The sequence below is a fragment of the Triturus cristatus genome, chromosome 7 (genome assembly GCF_964204655.1).
Source record: "Triturus cristatus chromosome 7, aTriCri1.1, whole genome shotgun sequence".
Taxonomy (NCBI): domain Eukaryota; kingdom Metazoa; phylum Chordata; class Amphibia; order Caudata; family Salamandridae; genus Triturus; species Triturus cristatus.
The window spans coordinates 294,417,354-294,437,360 of NC_140590.1; the positions used below are offsets into that span (position 1 = coordinate 294,417,354).

At 47.9% G+C, this 20,007-nt stretch overlaps 1 long non-coding RNA gene across 1 annotated transcript in view; it reads right to left on the reverse strand.

Moving 5' to 3' along the window:
- Positions 1-4,996: 4,996 nt before the first annotated feature.
- Positions 4,997-20,007, reverse strand: part of LOC146809484 (uncharacterized) — a 36,033-nt gene continuing 21,022 nt past the window's right edge. Inside the window, exons 2-3 of the long non-coding RNA XR_014965552.1 lie at positions 6,166-6,245; positions 4,997-5,133 (exon numbers count right to left, since the gene is read on the reverse strand). This is a non-coding gene — a long non-coding RNA (uncharacterized LOC146809484). The remainder of the gene's footprint in view (positions 5,134-6,165; positions 6,246-20,007) is intronic.

Below are 20,007 nucleotides of genomic sequence, written 5' to 3' on the forward strand. Positions count from 1 at the left end.
GAAAGTACAAGGACTAACCCCCTTTGAAGCCCACCTGTTTTCAAAGTTTTTTGAATGTCTGGAATAAGCCTTAAGGGAAGCAGGTCTTATAAATTGTTGGGTTGATAATACTACCTCCTCCGAACATCCCTGAGCTCTTAATATTCTCCTCTCGAATTTCAAACCCCCAACCTCAGTCTCATTAGCGGACATACGACCAAAGGTGGGAGGGAGGTGCTGGGAATATACACAAACTGAATACAGACAGCTTCAGATGCAAAGGATACCTGGGCCTCTTTGGCAAGATGCTACCAGAAGTGGTTCCACCTTCTCCTCCTTGATTTTTCACAGGTTCCAGGGTAGGAGAGGAAAAGGTGGGAAAACAAATAGCAGACCTCTGAGTCAAGTGCGAGAAAGGGCTTTCTAACCCAAGTCTTTTGAGAAAGGACAGAGTTCAGAACTGAAGAAGCAGAGTGCTGCGTTCGGCCACAAACAGGTCAACCCAAGGAAGGCCAAATCTCTGGACTATCCCCAGAAATTTGACTGGCCTGAGGCACAGAGATGTTGAGGGAAAAATGCTGCTGAGATGGACAATTTGCCATTCTCCTTTCCTGAACGATGAATCTCCTATAGAGAATTGCACTATGCACACCGGGGAATTTGCTTTCTGCATTACAACTAAATCATGTCTGCTTAAGCAGATAATACCCTACTTTATGTCCAGAACCCAGAGCATAACCTATCCCCACTTCTTAGAGAGGTTATACTGGTTGGTGGACACTCTGGACTGTGCATTAACTGGGATAAGTCCCATATATTCCCCACTCACTGCAGCCACAACGCCGGTACAGAGGGAGTATCCAAAACAATGGACAGCAGATCTGTGCGGCTCTTGGGCACACATGTCCATGTCCATATGGACCGGGCAGTGCTATTGCTGGATAATTAGAGCAGAGTGGTGCAGCGGCTCAGGGAGGCGATGAAGCGCTGGGTTTGTTTGCCTCTATCGCTGTGTGGCCAGATCGCCATCATGAAGGTGGTAGTGTTACCCCGTTTCTTGTTCTTATTTGCAAACATCCTGATACCGTGCCCAGCACTTTATTCTGTTCCATGAGTGCTTTGATGGCGCACTTGGCCTGGGCCAGGAAGCAGCCACGTGTGCCCTGGGAGGTGCGTACTCTTCCTTACGCCATGGGTGGGCTGAACGCTCCGGACCTAGAGGCACACTATAGGGCAGCACAATATATGTTTGCCCATTATTTGTTGCATGCCCGGGTGAATGGCCTCACCTGTGGCTTGGGCGTGTTGCCGCTCTCCTTCTCACTTTGCCGAGGATGCTGTTTAGTAACCCAAGGCGTCATTATAAAACCTAGGACTTGCTGTACACTACGCATTACTTATGGAAAAGACAGGCCGACCTACAGGCTGGACCACTGCTATACTCGCCACAGGTGCCACTAGTGTGGTGCACGTGGTGTCCCCTGGGGCAGGAAAAAGCAGCGTTGACCACACAAGGGTTGGGTTTGCGATGAATAGGTGACTCTTTTATGGGCGAGGTACTCAGCAGTTGGGAGCGGGTATGTGCGCAGAGTGACAACCCTACTGTCCTGGCTCAGTTTCACTCTTACAGGGCGCAGCACAAGATGTGGGAATTACTGAGTGAAGCATTGGTGCAGCCTCCAGAGGTGCCTGCTTTGAAGCGCTTGATGCAGGCGACAACACCCCAGTGCATTATGCCAAGCTTGTACGCATGCTTGCAGGAGGTGCGGCGACCAGGTGTCGTTATGGCCTGACTGGATAGGCATGAGCATCTGGAACTGCTTATCAGTGACCAACAATGCACCCATTGCTGCTCGGTTGCCCGGTCTGTCTCTCTAAACAGTCGCCACCGAATAATCCACTTCAAATCTATTAATCGGGAGTATAACACGCTGGCTCTACTGTTTCGTTATGGTTTACGGGATAAATCTTGATGCCCTCATTGTGGGGTTGCCGGAGCTGAGTGAGCTCATGTGGGTTAGGTCTGCCCTGGCATACAGCACTTCTGGGCCATGGTTTTGGAGGGAGTTACGAGAGATTACAAGTGAGGTCATTGCTTCAATCCCTTGCTGTTGCTGCTGGGCTGCGATAGAGATGTCCCAAAGACCTTTAGATGCGTAGGGCCTCCTTTACAATATTTTGGTGCACGGCAACGCAGCAAGCCTTCCTGCTGTGCTGCCTTTCATCAAAGGACAGGAAGGCACCATATCTACAAGGCATTCCTGTCCTTCTCCCATGCACTGGCGCACAAACAGCAGCTGTGCACTAGCACAGACACCCTTGGGTCCTTTTGCAAGGGTGTCTGCGCTGAGGGGATGATTATTGTTGTGCAGGAAGGAATATTTTCCTGCACAAAAACAATCATTAAAGACATTTACCTCTTTCTTCTGCAGCACGCATACAAAGAGGAAATAACGAGGAGAAATAAAAGTATTTCTCCTCATTGCGCCTCCTTGCGCCTCCCCTGGGTAGGCATAGGATTCTGACACATGCCTAGGTTTACTAACTGGTGTAAATCTGGAAAGGCGTCAAGTTTCAGGGATGTTGCATGGGAAAACCCACAAGCAACACCCATATAACTTCCTTTACACGCAGAGGTATGCATGAAACGGAAACATATATATACAAGGCCATATTGGGAAGATCACTGCGCTGCCGGTGCGTCAATAAAGGTGACGCATCGGCGGCGCAATGAGCTTGCAAATGAGCCCCTTTGTTGCCCTCGGATTGCTACATGATAGATGCAGACTAGCAATGCGCTGGGTTTAGGGTCCATTCCAGATGCTACAGGAATGGTGCGCAGATATGGTGTATTGCAACACTCAGTCTGACGCTTATCATGACCTGATGCCAATCGACAGCCATCCAAAAGATATTTGGGAGCCCTAGCAAGCTTTTCTGGCATGTATGAAAGAGACTGGGGATGACGATGCAGGGGTGGTCGATGCTGAGACACAGGACATGGGCTAGCTACTCTTGCTCTGTGCACTTTGTGTGGATTGCCCAGTGAACGCTAGGCTGCGTAGTGTGACCTAGTAGGCTGCTGGTAGCCTTTGAATGTTCAAGGTGCAATGGTGACTGTGGAGGGGATAGCTGCTTGGCTATTGGAGCTGGAAGGCGCAGGTGCTGTGGAGTCTATGGGGCTTATTTACAAGCCCCGTGCATCACCAGTGCATCCCTTTTAATATGGGAAAAAGTGACTTAGCGGTGGCGCAAGGGGCTTGCAAATAAGCCCCTATGTTCGCACTGCTGTTGCTACTTGTAGTGTATTGCACCTTGTGTTCTTTACAGCTCCCTGACTGTCTGCTCTGTTGTCCGGTTACCTGTGCCGACAACACTTGTAAAGTATGTAACTCGTCATTGATTCTCGTGCCATTGTATACTGTACGGTTGTAAAAAATGAACGTAAAGAGTTTAAAACAAAAAACATCTCATAGAGAAAAGATATCCCAAGAAGCCAGCTGCTGAGCTGCTGTGGCTAGACCTCAGGCACGGAAGCCCTCCTGATGATGAATGTATGCCCAGGCTACCTGGTTGTTTAAATTCTTACAGCTTGGCCCTGGATGAAAGGAGCAAAGGCCTGGAGTACTCACACAACTGCTGTCAGGACCTTTCAATTTGAGCGCATTTGAGCTTCCTCTGACATCAAAGAGTTATTTGTTCCACCACTGCACCCCATCCTATCTAATGTCATTTATCGTAATTATTACTAAACTGGAGGGGCCAAAGAAACGTCCCTAACCAGGATGACTGGACCAGTCCACATGTCAGGTCGTGGCAGATTTGATGTATCACCAGACGTATTTTCTCCATACTCACTGACTAGGAATTCAGGTGTGCCAATAGAGGCCAAACTAGAGGTGGCAGATAAACACAAGACCAATGGACAATAACTTATCACGATGCTGTTTCTCCTGGACTCTCTGAACTTCAGTGAATCATTTTCTTCTAGTGTCAGCGTTAGACTAATCAGTAGTAGTGTGAATATAAATCTTGCCCTTAGACGTATATGCTTCCTTGCCCTTAGTCCTTCTCATAGGGTTCATCATTCTGCAAAGCACTGTCCATCTTCCCTATTTATTTGAAGGTTTTTGTGTTTTTAACACTGCTGCCACAATCATATTTGACGTAATGTGCAACACTTAGGCAGGGAAGGGGAGGGAAACACATAAATGTACTCCTGAGATACACTTTCGAGATCAGAGTGTCTTCGTGTGGAACTTCTTGGCAGTGCACTTTCCACTCCCATTGGCCCCCCATTGCATCATTCGTTCCTGAGAGAGAGAAGTTCTTTCCATTTTTCCTGTATGTAGGCAATGTCTTATCGCGCCTCTCACTATTCTTGTGAGACTGCCACCTACATTCATTGAAGATGGCAGCCACGCAATAGCTCTGCACTCATTCCACAAGATACAACCTACTAAGTACTACCCTTATAGTTAAGCAAGAAGGATATCCTTCAAACAGGAACGGTGAGGCGGGTGGGAGAGGGGATTCGAGATACAAAGACGAGGGAAAATTAAATACATAATTAATTTTCCCTTGTTGTCGTATGTCAAACCCCCCCACCCCGCCCCACAGCCCCACCGCTCTTACCTGCATGGGCCACTCTTGCTTTCAAAGTGGACTTACAACTGCCCATCCCCTTCTACTCCCAGATGCTAAGTCAATTCTCAAAAGAAAAGGAGGAAGAGGTCTAAAGCAGAACCGTCTCATGCAATAGTTTTTTTTAAAGCATGCTCAATATATCACAGTCAAGCTTTATAAATATAAATTCAAAATTTCAGATACCTGGAGAGCTCCTTGCGTACGTATTGCGATTAAGAGAAAGAGGAAGAACAGGCATTGAGACCTTCCTTTATTTCCATGATGATGTGAGAGCTTTCCTTACTTGGGATCATTGTCGACACAGTATATATGATGAGGCAAGAATCTCACTAAGAAAGGATAGGACAAGGAAGATAGAGGAGGAAGTAATGTGCATGTCTACTTGAAAAGTTCAGAACTTTCACCATCCATCCTCAGCTGCTGCTAGGCCCTTTTGCATCACTCACCAGAGACATGGCTTCTCTGATCTGGGCAGTCGAAACCCTTTATTGGGGGCTCCTGCATGACCTGGATAAAAAAAAAAACAAGCTCAGGCACTTGTAAAAAGAAGCCCACCAGTGGCTGCGCAAATGAAGACGGAAAGCTGTGGTATATTTTATGAAAGTAGATACATGTCTTTCCCCCATGTATGAAAGTAGTTGTGATGTGATATGGGAACAAACTCACTGTACATTAAACCAAACTACTACATCATCTTCCCCCTTTAAACTGAAGAAAAGTGATGGTACTTTTGAACAAGAAACATAAAGAAATGTTCAATACATAATGAAATCATTATATTTTCTTGCCACTCTAGAAACACTCTAGAAACATGCATAGCAATGTTTCTACGCAAGGTATCATTGGTTGTACGATTTCCGTGACTCAAACTCAAGTCTGAATTGGAGTCTGACTCTGTTTGTAAACCTACTTCGCCAGTACCACTTGGTGCATCAACAAAAGTTGTCCAAACAAGTTCAGAATGATCATTTACCTTTTCTGTTCTGATATTCTAGCTTGGTCTCGTGATAAACAAATGAGATTCCTCCTGTTTCTCCACACTTTACCCTTTAGCAAAATTGCACCTTTTGACACGTTTTCAACAAAGATTAGAAGAGAGTACCTAGACTCTCCTTAACCACCTAATCAAGTTTTTTTTGTTAAAACTCAATCCCCCTCTCGAATGTCTACAGTCTTGCACTTTTTTAATGTGTTAAAACATTCTTTAGACAATGCCTGTTACACAGCCACCCTTGACCTTACCTCCTCAACAGCAGTTCTGACATCAACAGAGTTTTGAGTACCTCTAATCAATGTAAAAGATGAAAGACCCATAGTGGTATGGGGAGAAACATTAAAATTCCATATTTCTCCTTTAAGAACTTCCTTACATCTAGACTAGATGCTATTGCCGTTCGAATGCTCTCTGTTAATATTCTGTTCGCCTTCTTTAACAAGACCATTTGAATATGTAGAATAGAGAGCAACTCTTAAATGGTTCACATTATGCAGATTTAAAAACTTGCACTTACAATCGGAAACCAAATGTGTACCACTTACAGTAACAATTTCTTTCAGAGGTCCTTCAGTACTAAATATATTCTCCAAAAATGTTAAGACCGAATCTGTGTAAGGATTGCCTACAAATGAAAAATGTATCCACTTAGAATAATAATCTATTGACACAATAAAATACTTCATGCAGCATGGTAAAATATTAAAAGGACCTGAAAAATCAAGACCTACTTTACTCAATGGAGCATCTGGAAAGGCGATAGGATGCAAAGGTGTTTCAGTTGTCTTCCAATTTTTGACAGAAAGAAGACATTCAGCTTAGTTATCAATGAAATTTTTAACCTAAGCATCCGTAGATAGCCACCAATAAAAGAATTTCATTTTTACATGTTTTTGTTATTCCTAAATGCTCCTCATGAGCTACCAAGACTAATTTTCTTCTCTTCTTTTCCAGTGGCACAAATAGATGTTGTCTGATGACCATATAACTAACAATTGAAAGTTCCTCCAAAACCTGTGACAATAATTTTAAATTTCCAGTAAGTTTCTATACAATAGACAATCCATCTCTTTTATATTGTTTGATTTTCCGCATTTTTTCATCCTTCAAACAGGCTTTCATCGATTCATCCTCTGATATCTTATTTCCACACTCATACACGGCATCGAGTGCTGCATCAACACATTCTGTCTCTTCCAATGACTCCTACTCAATATTATTTTCAAGTAGCATATGTGACAGGCAATGTGCCCTAAAAGGTTTACCACCTGAAAGATACTTAATAACAAAAGTGTACTCTTGAAGTTTGGAAAGTAGCCGTACCAATCTAACAGATGCTTTGTTAGCACATGTACATTCAATATATATTCTAATGGTTTATGGTCAGTACATAATTCAAATTCATTCGCCCATATGTATGTCTTAAATTTTTCCACAACCCAGAATTTTCCAGAAATAAATGCTTTCAGAGCAGGAGCTTCTGCAATTAATATTTTCAACTTTCTCAAAAGCTTCATCCATCTCTGTTGGCTTTACATACTTAGCACCTTTCTTTAATAAAACCTTAAAGGTTGAACTACCTGTGTATAACCTTGTACACAATGAAAATAATATTTACTAAATCCTAAGAAGAAACACAAAGCATCCTTATAATTAGGAGATGGAGAGTGTTTGATAGCTTTTACCAAATTAAATTTTGTTTTATACCCGCTGGAATGGTCATTCAACCTCCTGAACAGGAAATTTGCATTTTCTGCATTGTACGGTCATACTTCTCTGCAACAAAACATTAGGAACATTCTCTAGAATTTGATTATGCTCTTCAACATTGTCAGCAAAAATCAGAGTGTCATCCTGATACGTTTGAACACCTTTCAGATTTCCCAAAAATGTGTCTATTCATTTCTGAAATACGCTTGCCGCTGATACGAGCCCAAACGGCAACCGCATATATTTGTACACTTCAAATGGTGTTATAAAAGTGGTCAACTCTTGTGATTGAGGAGTCAGTGATATTTGATGATATGCAGATCTGAGATCAATAATGAAAAAAACTTTGACCCTCCTAAAATGGCTAATAGCTCCTGTATCCTGGGAAGGTGATGGCAATCCACAATGATATTAGTATTTAAATTGCAAAGATCAGCACACAGCCTGATATCTCATGACCTTGTACATGTTATAACTATGGGAGAGACCCACAGAGATAGATCACAGGACTTGATAAGACATTCTGAACATATCAAATAAAGTAAACCTCTTAGTTCATCTCTTTCACTCAGTGGATTTATGCATGAGTGTCTCAGCATGTGGCTCATGTTCAAAACCTTTTATCTCTCCAGCCTGTTCAAGGACAACCTCTGGAAAATTCTACAAAATGTTCTCTATGTTCTGTGAGTTGTTATTCACACTTAAAATCGTTAGTTCACCCACTACCCTGGAATTGTCTGCACTAGGTCTCAAATATAAACCAATTTGGGCTAAATCTTGCCATCCAATTATATTTTACCCTTTATGGCTACATTAATGTCACTGATATTAGTTCTATCAAGACATTCTACATCACAGACAACATAACCCAACATGTCAATGTCTTGTTTTCCCCAAATGGCTTTGTATTAATATCTGTTTCCTGTAAAATATATTTTACTTTCAACGGTAAAAGGTTATATCACGCACAGTAGGTATAGGAGAAACAGAGTCTGCCATGACTTATAGTTCAATTCCATCAATCTTTGCCTTGGATATGGAACCTTTGATCAATGTACAGTCAACTGTAGTAATACCAGAATCAACAGTTAAGACAAATTGTCTGATACTGTTGCAGAATCATTTGTATGAATCTCCTGAGTGTTGGCTTTCAATAAATTCTTTGTACCTCTGCAAACCACTTGACAATGTCCTATGTTTTGCATGAATTGCAACACATTCGTATTGCAGGACAACTTGAATTAGTTCCCGTGTGATTATTTGACATAAATCTGAAATAGTTGTAGCCACCCTTCTTTGAAGAGTTTTCCCAAGGTCTCTCTTTATTACAGGCGTCAACCACATTCATTAAAACCTCCCTTCCTGAAATTCTGCAGGGGCCATAGAGCTCATTGATAATTCCGCATTCAGGGCTTTTGAAGACAGTTTTGAATGTTCAATCCCTTTGGCAATGTCAACCACCTCAATAAGCATCAGATTCCTGTGATAGAGGGAAAATCTATTGAACACACACCAAGAAAAACAAGTTGACACAGCAATATTGGTTTCATTACAATACTGCAGTGAGGATCAGTCACTACAGGGGAGATCAGTCCACATCTGAGGAGATGCAACTTGATATCTGGAGTTTAGCTCAGAAGCAGCCCTATTGATTCTTCTAAACCACAAGGGAAAAGGTAACAAGTTCATTACTGATGTAAGCAATTTTCACCCAGGACATACAATATAGCATTAGTAGATGTAGCAATTTCATGGAAACAGAAGCGCAGGTAGTTGGGCCTAGCCTCACATTGTGAGTGTGGAAACCCCCTATATGGATTTCGGAGCAGAGATATTTTTATCTAACTGCGCAGCACGTGGTTATATTGTGCTCCACTCTGACCTTTTGTATGTGGTTTCTTTCCATCAAGCCATCTAGCCAGTTAAGTGTGAAGCTGTGGTTTCTGCAGAAGCAAGTGTGCAGCTATCTGACTTTTAGGTGTCAACTCGGAAGAAGCATGCACATGTGCCTTAGTATGTACTTAGGCAGGATGTGCACCTGGTACTTTTCCTTATGTACTTGTTCAAGCTAAAGGTGTAAGAAACCACAGTGCTTCAAAGGGAGTGAGCTCTTAAGTGATTGGTACATCTTGGCTCATTCCTCTAACAGATAGAAATTGCAGTAACCTATTTTTGTAGTCTCTGCGCCTAAGCACTTCTGGTTTTCTGAGTCCAGAGGGAGATAAGATCTAAGCTTCATGCAGTAGCTCAACTTAGTAACCGCAAGATGTTTCCTGATCTGTTTCCTGACTTTCTAACGAACAACAATGTGACCTATTTATCTCTGCTAGAACATATTGTTCACCTAAGTCACTATTGCTGTGCAGAGGCCTCTATTGTTACAGGGGCCTACAACTGTCTCTAACCTGAAACATTTCATGTAAGTCTCAGGCCTCAGATCTGTGTGGGTCTGTGTATGATGTATCCCATTTTTCCCTATATCACCTGCAACTCAACAATCTTTCTTAAATTGTTTTTGAAGATCAATTAAAAATAAACTGGTCACAAATATAAATATTGACATTGTCTGAAACTTATATGTTGATGCTAAAATGGTTGAAGATGAGACCTACTCTTCAATACTCTCCTCATTGATTTGTTTTTCGTTTGAAAAAATACATCTCTCATGCATTAGACTTAGTTCTTCCGAATACTGCCTCTTTAACCCGGCTAGAGCTTCTTGATAAACATCCTATGTTGTGAGCTTCCATTGAAGAGGATCTTCCTCAAGAACAATATCGAACACCAATTGAGCTGCTTCACCAATATTGCCATGCAGCAATATTTGTTTCCTGTGAGCCTCAACCCTTATAGCTACTAAATAGTTTCCAAAGCTTTTCAGTCAATGTCTCCATTTAATTAGTGGTTTGCCAGGATGTTGTAAAAATGGTGGTGTCTCAGTGACTGGTGGCGAAGACAGTGTAAATAGTTGCAAAGTTCTTTCAAAATTGAAATAGGTACAGAGTAAAAGGTTTAATTGTATTAAAAAAATAGGCACACACTTGCTTACACATTTAAAGAAAAGGCTTGGCTATGAATAAAGTTTCTTGTTAAGCAGTTTGTGTACGCATTGATCACCATAAAACAATCATCCAAGATGGCTATCAACGTGTTATGTCACACGCTCTACGTCTTAGACGTGTTCTATGCTCAAAGCATGCTGGTACTGAACACAGCGCATATGATCAGTGTTGTCAGATTAGGCTATTTCCCACACAAATGGGCGATATTTACCCCGTTTGTGCAGGGTAATAGCTCTCTTGGTGGGGTGCACAAAATTGGGCTGTATTTGGCCTTGTATGTGCAAAAATTCAAAATGCGGTGGCACCGTCAATAAAATAGTTGCAACACTCCTGAACTCAGCAGAGAAGGGTCGTCAATCATTCGGAAGCACGAAAGTGCTACCTTTGATGGCTCTGCTAAATGCTGATGTCGTGCCCCCAGAGTGCTTCTCCTTACAATCTCCGTCAGTGACCTGTAGAAGCGTGCCCTTCTTTTAGGTTTGTGTCAATTGGATTGTCCTGCTGCACACGTTCTTGGGCTATATTCACAAGAACGTGTGATAACTACCGCAAGAGTAGCGTAACGCAACTTTCAATATTGCAGCCTATTGCGGGAAAATAACCCTGTGACAACGTGGGATTCACAAGGCAGTAGCGTGCGATAGTCACCAGATAACGCTCCAAATGTCCGTGTCAAAATCAACGCCATGCCGCATAAATGCAATACGTGAACGCAAAAAAACATGCGATAAGGCCAACCGTGGTACAAAAAGTAGCGAAAACCAGCCACAGGCCTGCAAATCCCACGTGTCTGGCGGAACATTGCACAATAAAAAACACAGAAAAAATACACCAAAAACAATCTAAAGTGCGTAGCATCATGGATGCACCCTGACACAGCGCAGAGGCCAACCCGAACCCCACAACCCCCACAGACTACCAGCAAGGACCAACTGGGCTGGGGAAGGCCAAGGAGAAGAGGGAGAGGAAGACGGTGTGCAGACCACAGGAAAACATGTCCAGCGTCCCGGAGGTGACAGAACACTACCAGCAACTGACCCGCAAGCAGACCACCTGGATTGCAGGCGGAGTGCCGAGGATGCCAATCCAGGAGTCCAATAGGCGCCGGCATTACGTGACTACCTAAACCAGGCACAAACCGGCTGCCAACAGGAATGCAGCAACGGCAACAGGAGGTGGCAGTCCAGCACCAGCGGAGGAGCTGAAGGAAACCCAGGCCACAGTCATCAGTGTGGAGACGGTGCAAGGAGTAGAGAGTACGGACACAGCTCGAGAGGACCTGACACAACATCAACAGGGAGTGCAACAAACAGGGACTGGGGGGACGGGGGCAGTGGGCACAATGGCATACATGCACAATGAGGTGCACCACACTGCACACCCACAATCACCCAGGTCCATGGCCCAGATTCCCTTGGCACACTGCAGCACACACACATAGCACGAACAGCACACCCACATTGACGACAACGAGAAACAACGCGCATAGCAGACACTGCAGAACAGGGTACACAACTGGCTCCGCACATGCACAGAAACATGCCTACTACATCTGACGGAGCCAGAAACTGTGAAATGGAAATGTATGCATACGACCTCACATCCGTCTTGTAGACCAAATGTACACTGTCCCGCAGAAGAATCCTGCACCCCCAAACAGTCACAATGTACATTGCCATACAGTCTGCATGCACACCTGCACAATGCGCCAACATATATGTCAACACAAAGTCAATACGCACCTCCCCTACACATCACAGAGGGGCACACAACACATTCAGCAGAGCACAGAATACAACACATCAGTGATGCCGGAGAGGACCACCACACCGTCAACACCAACGCCCTACAACAGCACATGGATATCCCACGCAACCCACTACAAGGACCCGGATAGCCAAGCTACTCAGAGGAGAACACCGAGCCTGCAACAGACCACACAGCAGGAAGCACCCGCAAGCACAGCTGGCTCACGACACTTCACCCACCCACCCACACATCACACTCCAATGCCATGTTCCTGCATGCCAAAAGGAGGTGGCCCAACAGGTGTGGGTGGGGGCCGAACCCGTGGAATGCGAACCAGGACACATACGTAGGTGTCCATCACCCTTCAGGGCCACCAACACTCCACTAAGTAGACCCACACTGCCATAGAGACACATGCAGATGCACATTCACAGTACAGAACTACGGGCAGGGGAACGCTTAAATAGAAGTCACACACCCATGTTGGCTCTGCGTACGACAGCCCTGGACACTCCCCTTACAAATTGAGTGGGTGACGACAAAGCTACATGTCCAAGCTACAACCCGCTGCCTGTGGTGACACGTCTGCATCCGATGTACACAGCACAATGTAATGTCGTAGGGCCCAGGTCCCTCATGCATACAACAAGACCACAGGGACACACGCCGATATCATGTTGAACTGGCTACGGGTACATGGGCCCGGCTCCTTTATTGGCAGGGCCACATGTACAGTGACACCTGTGCTGGATGTGTGTGGGGTGAGTGTAAGCCAGCCCGCACGGAATGCTTGATGCTGGCAACAACTTGAACATTAGACACCAGTGCAACGGAAACAGAAAACACATGCATAACAGAGTCAACTGCACAGCAACATGGAGGAAGCTGGAGTAAGGACAGAGGTCACCCGAAATTCAGTCAGGAGGTTCCGTGAGTTGCAGTGCACTGAGGTAGAGGCACTAGAGATGAGCGCGCTCATGTGAAGGTAATGCTAGGATTGTGTTCCTTCGTGTTAGTCTTGATGCAGATGCAGTGGGGTGTGTTACACCTGCATCAACTTCCTCATCAACGTCCCAGGTCTCCCACACTGTCTGAGGTGACAGTTGCGTGCGCAGTCCACAGCGCAATACCCAGTAATGGTTCCGGGTGTGTGGATCGACTACCACCTCCATTCTGCATTCCTGCCTTGGGAATGTTGCCTCCTGCCCTCCCTTTGTCTGTGCCATCTCCTGTCCGCACACTTGACACATCTTCCTCATCATAGTCCCAGCTCTTCCCCACTGCATGAGGTGACATTGCTGCGCAACAGCTCCACAGCACAAATGTCAATCAGTAACAGACAATGGCTTGCGGTGCACTGAGTCACTGGCACCTGAAGTGCTGAGCAGGGTATCAGGCCGATGATGGCATCCACGACAGGTCTGAGCAACTCTGTAAGTCTGTCAGGACCACCGTGTCGACAGTGGCAGATGGCTGTTGGAGGTGGTCCTTGTGGTGGTGGTGTGTGCCTCCTGCGGTGATGCTACATCCGGGCCGGTCAGGACTCGATTTGGTGTGTGAGCCCTGCTGGGACGCTCTTGGGCCCGGAGGCTGCGTACAGCGCAGGGCCACAGAGACATGGCGTCGATGACCACAGGCCAATGCTTCAGGAGGAAGGAGTCCCGGACCTGACTAGTACAGAGATAGTGGCCCCAGAGGCACAGCGGCCGGCACAGGCACCCAGCCACGGGACGGTGACATGCGGTGCAGTCAGATGAGCCATGCGACCTGAGAGGGTCACCATCACTGTCCGAGGTGTATGTTGCGGAGGGTATCGGGGGACAGTGGAAGGTGTCCTCCATGGCATGACGCTGAAAGGTTGGATTTTATCCGGTTGCAGCAAATGGAGGAGTGGAATGCGACAGCCTCGTTGCCACCACCAATTCGGTATCAGCTACATGAGGATGAAAACTGCCCCCTGGTCCATAGACTCAGACCCCGCCAAAGTTAGACCAGAGAGTGTCCATGATTGTCGGGGAACAGACTTAGTGTCACCGGGGCTGAGAGGGGATGCAGTCTGCGATGAAGTCAGCCAATGCAAAATGAGGAGTCTGTGACCTACTGGACCGCAGTGTAGGCCGAAGGCAGCGGTCAGCACGGGCCATTCACCGAGTGTTGCCATCATAGGTCGGATGGTCCCACCGGCCTGCGTAGTTCAGGTTCAGTGGCACCACGTGTTCGCTCACCTCCGTGACTGTGACCCGGCTTTCATCCGGACTGAGCCGCATCTTCCTCTTACTCCTCTCTGTGCGACCACTGGTGTGGACTCTGCCATTCGTGATTTGCGTCAAGATACTTGATGTGGGACCTACTGGTCTGCCGGGTAGTCCTTGTCCCTCATCCACGTGTCGCAGGCTGGAGTTGAACAGGGTTAGTGGCACCACGTGTTGCAGGCTGGCGTTGAACAGGGTTAGTGGCACCATGTGTCGCAGGCTGGCATTAAACAGAGTTAGTGGCATCACATGTCGCAGGCTGGAGTTGAACAGGCTTAGTGGCACCACGTGTCGCAGGCTGGCATTGAACAGGGTTAGTGGCACTGTTAGACCTGTCAGCCCTTTGGGTGGTCCCTCCTCATCATTATTTATTTTGTCCCACTTCTGCCTCAAACCCTATTATAATTTTTCCTTTTTGGGAACCACCAGATTTTTCTAGTGTTGATGCAGGGTCAGGGAGCCATTTTCCCTACCCCTGGAACTTCTGTCTGAGGGCCTGAGACACAAAATGGTGGCCACCCATTGTCACCTGTGACATCACCAGAACCTCCTGGAACATTCTAGAACCCTGTGACAGTGGGAGGCAGTTTAGAATGTTGGGAGGCCATCTCAGAGGGGCAGTTGGCAACTGACTGGAGAAGAGAGAGGACAGAGATAGAAGGAGGTCGGAGTAAGGCAGCAGAGGTGGAAACCAGTGCTTGGAGTGGGGTCCAGAAACCCACCCTTGATGCTAGTCTCTACTGACCAAGCCCAGCCTAAAGCCCTGTGTGGGTCCAAGACCAGAAGAACCATCTTAAGGATCTGAACATTTGGAACAGGCCTTAAAGAAGAAGAACAGCAAGCTCCTGACCTGTTCAGTGGTGTCCTCCTGGAGTCCTGACGTCGAGAAGCCTGGAGACCTGGGGCCTGAGGTAAAGAAGCGGCGCTGACAGAAAGCAGACGTCGTACCCGGAGCCGCCAGAGGTCGAGTGAGGGCGCCGACGGAGGTCGTGGAGAGGCACCGGAGGTCGAGTCGGGAGTCACCAGAGGTCGAGTGAGGGCACCGACGGAGGTCGTGGAGAGGCGCCGGAGGTCGAGTAGAGAGTCACCTGAGGTCGAGGTGAGGCGTCGACGGGGGAGTGAAGTCCACCCGCCGGAGTCGTCGGAAACTGAAGTGAAGCGCGCCGGAGGTCGGGAGTGGAGATCGCACTCCGGAGACACCCGGAAGCGGGGAGACCGTGACCCTGCGACTCCGGAAGGCGACATCGAGTCGAGACCGCCCAGCGACATCGAGTCGAGACCGCCCAGCGACATCGAGCCGAGGCCGCCCAGCGACATCGAGTCGAGACCGCCCAGCGACATCGAGTCAAGGCCGCCCAGCGACATCGAGTCGAGACCGCCCAGCGACATCGAGTCAAGGCCGCCCAACGACATCGATCCGGAGCCGCCTCACGGCGTTGACACGGCGCCGAGCGGAGCCGATCATCGTAAAAAGGACAGTAAGTGGTAGAGGGGGCATCTGAGGCCCCGTGGAGCCCATTAAGACCATTCTAGGGGCTAGAGGGGTGTTAGGACCAGCCTGGGAGTGTCAGGGGTGAACTGAGACTGGTGCAGTGACATCCATTAAGAGCTGTGTAGTTTGGAGGGCCAGATCTTTAGGTTACCCTTGTTCTGCCTCAGCTTAGGCCCAGCCTTGACCAATCTAGGTGGGACACCCCCGTGCCATCTAAATGACCACAAGCTGTGTATGGGCAAAGTAAGACCAAGTGACCTCATGAAAATGATCTGATCTGTAATTGACATTGATTGTTTTACCTTATTTATTGAAGGTGCTTTATTTATTGTCTTCCACTAATTTATTCTTGCACTATATTTATTGTCTGACTGTATTTATTTGCCGTCTGTATTTATTGCACCCTATTTATTCTTTGCTTAATGATGACCTGAACCTATTTATTGAAATTCCAAAGTAGCATTATTTATTTGACCTGCTCTTTTGTAGAAAAATCCTATTGTATTGTATTTATGTTATGAAACCTGCAACTAAGAGAAAATAAGATAAAGACATATATATTTTCAACTTGTCTCCCATAATTTTTACGGTGTAGTGTCGTTTTTGGAACGGATGAACGCATGGTTATTGTGAGGGTGTGACGTACGCTTAACACGGTGCCTGACCCCCAACCGCTCGAGCCAAGCTACCACTGTGCTGGGAACCTGGTGACTGCTAACCCGGTTACCCGGTTTCCAACATAAAATTGGTGTTCAGCGGTGGGATTGAGCTGTGCTTGCGTCTACTCGACAATAACTTTGGGTAGTCCATAGGCCTACACCGGGAGTTTTCTCCAAGCGGACTTCCTAATTTCGAGTTTTGTTTTTTCCAAATTTACTTCTGGTGGTGGGAGGAGGTATTACAAAAGGTACCCCCCTGCATAGCTTCTGTAAGCAACTGTCTTCTATCCTGAGTGGGCAAAATGGAGTTTGTGTTGGAGGATGTGGAAACTTACACTGTGGCCCAACTCAGAGAGTTTTGTCAGCGAGAGGGGGTGTTTTGTCCCCAAGGTGCAAAGAAGGGTGAGCTCCAGACCAGCTTGAGGGCTTGGGGGGAGGCACGACGAGAAAGTAAGGGTGAGAAGGAGGACAGGGATGGAGAGCCTGACAGCGAGGGGGCTGGTTTGTACCAACCTGAGGTGGGGAACCTAGTAGCGGGGCCCAGAACACTTTCAAGGAAGGGCAGCAATGTCTCTAGTGGCGGCTTATCAGAAGCAGAATTAACTGACCGGAGGGAGAAAAGACGGCTCACATGGGAGTTGGCGAAGCTGGAGAAAGAAAAGGAGGAACGGAGGATGGCTCACGAGTTGAGGCTCACGGAGATAGATCTCCAGATCCTACGGGTCGGGGCACACACTGTTCCTAATGGTGGCAGCGAAGAGAGAGAAATCACCAGGGAACCCAAACCCTACCTGCCAAAAGACATAGTAGCTAGCTATAGTGCGGGAGATGATATCGCCAAGTGGCTAGCGGCCTATGAGGTCTCTTTAAGAGCCCATGGGGTTCCAGAGAAGTATTGGGGAGGGGGATTGTATAAATACATGCCTCCAGCTGGCAGGGATACATTATTGGCCCTGGAGCAGGATGAGCAGACCCACTACCCCACCATGAAAGTGGCGCTCGTGAGGAAGTTTGGACTAACACCCGAGAAGTACAGACAGAAGTTCCGGGGTAGTCACAAACTGGGCACACAGAATTGGGTGGATTTCCTGGACTATGCAAAGAAGGCATTACAGGGTTGGATACAGGGCAGCGAGGTGAGGGACTACGAGGGGTTGTTTGATTTGATGTTGAAGGAACACCTGCTCGAAAAATGTTTCCCTGACCTGCGTCAACACCTGGTGGATAGCAAGCTGACCAAACCCCGGAAGCTTGCTGAGGAGGCGGACATTTGGGCTAGTACCCGGGTGTCCACAAGGGGGACTGGAGGGGACTCTCAAAAGACCGGACAGGGCGCCCCCCAGAAGAAAGAGGGAGGGGAAAAGAAAACGGAGTTCTCTAAAGGCCCCCAAAATAGTTTCCAAGGGAAGGGAACGGGATTCACCCCTAGGGCTAACCCACCCAGAAACCCTAATCCTGGCCAGAGTCAGCAGCCAAGGGTTGTCCATTGCTTCGAGTGCGGTGGTGTCGGACACTATAAGGGAGATGTGAAGTGCCCGAAAAGACCACCCCCTCCCATCGGAGGAAAGGCCCCCGGAGTAGCTAGTGTAGTGCTCGGGGAGGAGATGCCTTTAGATAAGGGAAGGGAGTGGGCGGGTTTCACTTTAGTGTCCCTGGTAGAACGGGAGATGGTTCCTAAGATCCAGGTGCCCGCAAATACCGCAAAGTATGGGCAGTGGGTCACCATCAACGGCCAAAGAGGGGAGGCTCTGAGAGACACAGGAACCAGTATGACTATGGTACGTAGCCAACTGGTGTCTCCAGAGCAGGTGATTCCCGATGCACTCCACCCTGCCGCGATGGCTGACGGCAGAATGGGCCACTATCCGGTGGCCGAGGTTCCATTTGAATGGGAAGGGGTTGCAGGGTCGCTTCGAGTTGCCGTAAGCCCTGCCGTGACAGTCGATTGTCTGCTGGGGAATGACATGGAGCATAATGCTTGGAAGGAGGTGGAATACCGGACTCATGCTGAGATGCTGGGTACACCTGACTGGGCCTGTGTCAGCACAGGGTCTGCGACTACCCGGAGGGGGAGTTCGTTTAGGCGGGAGCCTGGAACAAAGGCACCGCCGGCTGCTAACCAAGGGAAGAACCGAGGGCAGGAGGAGCCTGCCTCGGCATCCGCGCCCCGTGTGACGGATAGGCCACCGGAGGTGGTGGACCAGGAGTCCGCGGAGGGGGATGTTACCGAACTGGAGAACCTACCCATCCCGGCCGAGTGGCACGTGGAGGGAGGGCCGACCAGGGAGGAATTCTGCAAGGGCCAGAGGGAGTGTCCTACCCTTGAGGGACTGAGGCGACAGGCCGAAGCCCAGGCAGCAGGGAACGTTGAGGGGAACTACAATATTTACTGGGAGGATGACCTCCTCTACAGTGAACCCAAGGCACCCATGCACGGATCGTCACGGGCCTTGGTTGTCCCTCAACGTTATCGAGCCTTCCTCCTGGAATTGGCTCATGAGATACCCTTGGCAGGACACCTGGGGCAAGACAAGACCTTTGCCTGGCTTGTCCCACACTTTTATTGGCCTCAGATGAAAGTGTCGTCCGACACCTACTGCCGGACGTGTGTGTCTTGTCAAGCCAGTGGGAAAACAGGGGTGAAGCTGAAAGCTCCCCTGGAACCACTTCCTGTCGTTAGCACCCCCTTTGAAAGGGTGGGCATCGACATTGTGGGTCCGTTAGATCCGCCTACTACAGCTGGTCACAGGTTTATCCTGGTTCTGGTGGATCATGCCTCACGGTACCCAGAGGCTATACCTCTGAGGACCATTACTGCACCTGTTGTGGCTAGGGCCCTGATGGGAATCTTTACCCGAGTGGGTTTTCCCAAGGAAGTTGTGTCTGACAGGGGGGCCAACTTCATGTCAGCATACAAGCGGGCGATGTGGAAGGAGTGTGGAGTGACCTACCGGTTCACCACTCCTTACCACCCCCAGACCAATGGTCTGGTGGAGAGGTTCAATAAGACCTTGAAAGGCATGATCAGAAGTCTGCCTGAAAGCCTGCGGAGGAAATGGGATGTCCTCCTACCCTGTCTATTGTTTTCTTACAGGGAAGTGCCACAGAAGGGAGTGGGCTTCAGCCCCTTCGAGCTTTTGTATGGGCACCCTGTGCGTGGACCTCTCGGCCTGGTGAGAGACGGATGGGAAAGAACTCCCAGAAAGCTTCCCCAGGACGTGGTAAGCTACATGCTGGACTTCCGGAGCCAAATGGCTAAGTTGTGGAAGCAAGCTTCTGACAACTTGGAAGCCAGCCGAGCAGTGATGAAGGCGTGGTATGACCACAATGCTCACCCGGTGGAGTTGGAGCCTGGCCAGAAGGTGTGGGTGATCGAACCAGGAGAGCTTAGCGCCCTCCAGGATCGCTGGTCACGACCCTTTGAGGTGTTGGAGAAGAAGGGTAAGGCTACCTACTTGGTGGA